This window comes from Vicugna pacos, chromosome 2 (assembly GCF_048564905.1).
Source record: "Vicugna pacos chromosome 2, VicPac4, whole genome shotgun sequence".
Lineage (NCBI taxonomy): Eukaryota > Metazoa > Chordata > Mammalia > Artiodactyla > Camelidae > Vicugna > Vicugna pacos.
In genome coordinates, this window is record NC_132988.1 from 30,898,357 (window position 1) to 30,903,707 (window position 5,351).

Genomic DNA, 5,351 nt, shown 5'->3' on the forward strand with positions numbered 1-5,351 from the left:
GCCACCTGGCGCCAGATACGTGACTCCCGACACGCGACTCCTCCGCGCGGCGCTGTCTGGGGAAGTGTTAGTGCTGGGTAGTCTCTGCGCGGGCAGCGGTGTAAGGCAGTGGGTTCTGACCCTGGAAGGTGCGGTAAGGAACCCGGGAGAGCCAATTCTATGTAAGGATATTTAACAGCCAAAACTGGGACGGAGTAGTAAACCAACCGTGTGGAATTAACCCAGTTTAGTTTTAGTTCCCGGAGTAACCCTTCCACCTTCTATTAGAAATCACTTTAATTTCTGCCCCTATAATTTAGCAGGGGTCTTTTGTCTAGTCACTGTCTTACTGTCTGGTTTTACTCATTTCAGCCCTTTAACATTATACGACATATTCTTCTTTCTCCTGTATTTTATTTAAATTGGTAATTCTATCTGGAGCAGTGATTCTCAATCCAGACTGCACAGTCAAATGAGATGAGGGAGGGGTGTTTTGTTCTGTTTAATACTTGGCTTGTGCCCAGACTGTTAAATCAGAATCTCTAGAAGTGAGGCCTGGCGTCGGTGTTTAAATTCCCCAGGTAATTTTCATGTGCAGGGTTGAGAACCAGTGACATAGTCTAGAACAGAACAAACCTTTTCACTCTTACATACTATTGAAAGCCACAAAGAATCTTCTGTTTTTGTGTTATATATATTGATATTAACCATTTCAAACATTGAAACATTTTAAAAATGTTAATTCATGTAAAATAATAATGAACTCCTTCATAAGTAACGTTTTAAACTAAAAAATAATTATTTTTCCAACAAAAAAGTGAGAAGAATAGCTTTCTAATGTATTTTTGAAAATCTCTTTATCTGGCTTAGTAAAAGACAGTGGGATTTACACAACAGCTTTTGCACTCCATTTGCTGTAATATCACACATCATGTAACTGCTGGAAAACTGCACTATACACTCACTAAAGAGAGAATGAATGAAATAGCCAAAATGTGTTAGTATTATAAAAGTTTTGACCTTATGGAGTCCCTGAAAGGATCTTGGTGACCCCATGGTCCCCCAAACCACTTTGAGAACTCATCAGAAGCCTGTGAGAGTGAGGTTTTAGTTCTTTTGGCAAAAACACTTACTAGGTGCACATCTATGCTGTACATGTCTGCTCTGTTTTCTTCCAACTTGCTCTTTTCACTTTATATATCCTGGAGATCCCTCCATAGTAGCATCTGATACATTTCTGATTCCTCTGTATATCTTGTTTGATGGTTTCTCATAAAGGAAGATTCCATCTTATTATTTCTTACTCTGTAGGATCTGCAGTCTTGAAACACATCTACAAAACGTGAGATGAGTTACTGGCTTTTTTGAACTTATAGATTCAAATTTTTTATCAAGTGTGTTTCAACACTCTTAATACTACTTGTCACTCATAAAAAAAAAGCAAACAAACAAATATTTAAGCCAGAAGGATTCCAGAGCAGGAAGTTTGTTAAAATTTTGATTATCTCACATAAAACTGGTTGGCAAGTCCTTCTGGTACCATGTATGGTGCTACCTTCCTTTCTGTAGCAGCTTGTTCGACTCAACTGGTTTCTTAGGCCTTCTCACCATTTGACATGCTGCTGCCAGATTAATTTTTCTGAAGCAGTTGAATTAATCATTATTCCTAGAAAAATTTAAAGTCTTCTCATTGCACTGACTTTAAAATCCTTAGTAAAATCCACCACAAATTCAAAACATTGGCATTTTATGTGCAAAAATCTGAAATATGAAAAGTTTTTCTCTTTTAAGGTAATTTGAAGGTCTCAGGAAGAAAATTAAGGGAGAAATTACCTGAGTTACACTCCAGCTAAGACTGTCTTTTTAAGGTGCCAAGAAGGGTCAAAGGAACAATCTCTGGTCATAGGGAACATAAATATCTCAGAAGACAGAAAAACAAGTGTTTTGCTTCTCCCCAGGGCAATTTTCTCTCCATGATCTTTCTTGCCTTCCTTTCCCCCCTCCACCCACATTTGACTCCATAGTTAACAGTGTTTATAACATACTCCTTTATGAAATCTTCCAGCTTATTTCTGACATGTATTCATTGATGGAAGATGGCAAAAGTAAAAGTACTTAGAAGTGTAGCTTTTTTTTTTAACCTCTATTAAGTCCTCTGAATCAGCTCTTTTCAATATATTGAGCTGAAAATGTTTATTTTAATTTGCTGCACTGGATTTGATTTACTGATTTAGGGAACAAAAAAGTTCTGGCGATTTACAAGTCAGTATTAAAAGTAGAGTCTCAGGGCCTTTGCAGTGTTCACTCTTCTTTCCTGAGGAGTCCGCCTGGTTAGCTTCCTCACTTTCTTTAGATCTGAGGTCACCTCAGCAACACTTTCCTGGGCCACCTTGTCTTCCACACTTCATATCCCATTTTCTTGCTTCATCTTTTTTTCTCTTAGCTTTTATCAACATATTTTACTTACTTGTCTTATTTGTGGTCTGCCTCTCTTGCTAGAACATAAACTCTGCGAAGGCAGGAAGTTTTAGCTCTTTTGTGCTGTATCCTGGCCTTCAGAACAGTGTTTGGCAGAGAGTAGAAATTCAATAAATGTTTGTTGGACAAATGGACAAAAAGGCAACACAACTGCAAACAAACCTCTAAACCATCTTTATTAAAAACTATTAATAGAGTATAAAAATAGCTTTAATTATATAGAATATAGAAGTACAACTCTGCAAAATTAAATTATTTCCACGCAGTTTAGTGTAGAGGTTGAAGTTTTAGTAACATTTAATAATATATATTAAAATATCCAAAGTATAAATCCTTGTTTTAAAAGTGTTTAGTGCTGAATACTTTTTCTTAGCTTTCCAACATTTTGTACAGTAGCCAGTATGATTTAGCTGACTTCATGGTTTTCAACCAATGGATATTTAATAATAAAAAATGGTGGTAGTAGTAGCAGTAGCTAACCCTTTTACAGCACATAACATGTGCCAGGCACTATTTAGACAGAAGTCACACAGACAACAAATAATTATTCACAATATTATTTTCAAGAATGTTCAAAGTAGACAAACCTAGTAAATTGGTTTCATAGCTTTTCCCATTTGTATTAGAAATATAAAAAAGCAGGCACTGCAAATTTACTCTCTTGTGAGTATGCATCATCCTCAGGGGTCCCTTGGCACAAACAAGAAACACTCCCTTCTCTAATCTGACAAAAAGAAACGAAAGAAAGAGAAAGAGAAAATTGGGGTAGGAGTTAGAATCTAAAATGTAATTTGGGGGTGCTAAAAATATATGCTAGTGGTAAGACATACAGTCTTTTGCATTAGTCTGGTGAAAAAGAGCATTTGCTGGGATGCTAATAAAATCCAACTTAAGAAAGTTTCTGTATCTGCTAAAGCATTCTTTGCCCTCCTTTATTTAATAAAGTGACAGGCACTTACTATCCAACAGTCAGATTGATCGACTTTCAGATTCGAATCTGAACCTATATGGAAAAACAGGCAGCTAAGTTTACTTATGCTGCTTACTTTGATATCCATTTAGAGATATAAACCAAGATAATGTTTGTTTTTATTTCTTAAATATGCAGTATCTCTGCAAGATGGACATTACAGTGCATATCTACAATATAGCAAATGACTTTGCCTGTATTAAGATCAGTAGTCTGCTTTGTCTTTTTATTTGTTAATATATGGTGGTCTCATGTTTCTTTAACACCAGGAAAGCGGTTTAACACATCAAAATTTCATTAAATGAAAGAGAAAAAGATGATAGAACCCCAAGGCTTAGTTCAGTCTGCCTGAAAATCTGGAGGTGATCAATAAAGTCCATTGAAGAGTAATTCTCAGTATTAAAAAATAGCTCATTGTGTTTGGGGGATATATCAAGAAATTTAAGGCATTTCCTAATACTTTTAAACAAGAGTGTTCTTAATACCCATATATGTACACAGGTAGTTCTAAGACAGTAGTAAAGAGTCTACCATTTGACCAATATTTTAATCTTAAGGGGAAGATATTTCAATCCATTTTCTATATTTCAAGAATCAAAGTTTCTTGCCCTGTTTTGAATGCCAAAATTAAGGCCCATAAGACACTAATGACACAAGTATAATGCTCTGCATCTTAAACGCCTGGGTGAAAATCTCTTAAACTGATGGAAGACGGATAATAGTGTTTCTTATAAGACCAAATGTTTCAAATGGTACACCCACTACGTTTTGCTGTGAGTTCTGACTAAGCTGGAGGGCTCATGTCTGAGGTAGGGGAAATGCAGAAGCTGACTTTAGATGTGCTGGCATAATTTGCCTTCCAAAGCTTATGCCCTGAAGAAGAACCCAGTATTATAAAGCCTTGGGGGCATCTGAGACTTCGGGAGAATCCACTGTGTGTCAATTAAAAATTAAGTTCTTCCTTTCTGTCAGTCCACCAAATTCTGACAGCCGAAGAAAATTCTCATCCCATTAGTTTTCTTTCCTTACTCAAGGTCAAGTAAACTATTCTTCATTAAAGTGTCCCCCCTTTGAGAAAACTCAATATATAATGATCCATATTTGTAAGGCAAAAATTAGTATTTAACAAAAGAAGTAACCATAGGATTTCTTTAGTCAACGTTTTCAGTGTTTTTAACATGACTAGTTTAGGTTTTAAAAAAAGATTTACATATAACTTTCCTAAAATTAATGAACTTGTATAAAATGTATGTGTATATACCTGAATATATTTCAACAAAGAGAAAAACAATGAAAGTTTATGGACAAATAGTTTGAAAAATATATCCTAGTCAAAATAGAGCTGACCTGAAAGAGTAAAGAAAATCAAATAAATTAAAAAATAAGTTTAATTTTTCACTCCTCTATTCCTCCCAGTGAGGCATCCTGAAACACTTAAGCTAAAGAAAAGTATCTAAGAAAAAGTCTCAGAAGAAATCAGTACTTGGACATTACAAATTTAGGTACTGACCTACAGGCAAGAGAGAAAAAATTACATTTTACTTAAGAGGGACTCCAGACACCTCAAAGGAATCATCTCATTTGTACATGAAAACTCTCATCTCAGAGAGGTACAAAAACTTGTTCATAGTCACATCACTAATTAGTTACAAAACCTGGTTTCCTCTCAATTTCATGATTGTTCTGCCAGATATCAGTATTAGTCTTGAGAAAAATACACAGTGAACTGTATATTTTTTGAACTGTGTATTTTCTCCAAGATAAACATTCCTATATTAATTTTACATAAAACATGTCACATTATTTCAAACTAGGAAATAAATTAATGTTATATACCAAAATGGAAATAAGTTAATGATCCCTTCTTCATATTTTGATCAAGTATCTTCTTCAAAAGTCTCACGATAAGATTTAGTGCATCAAA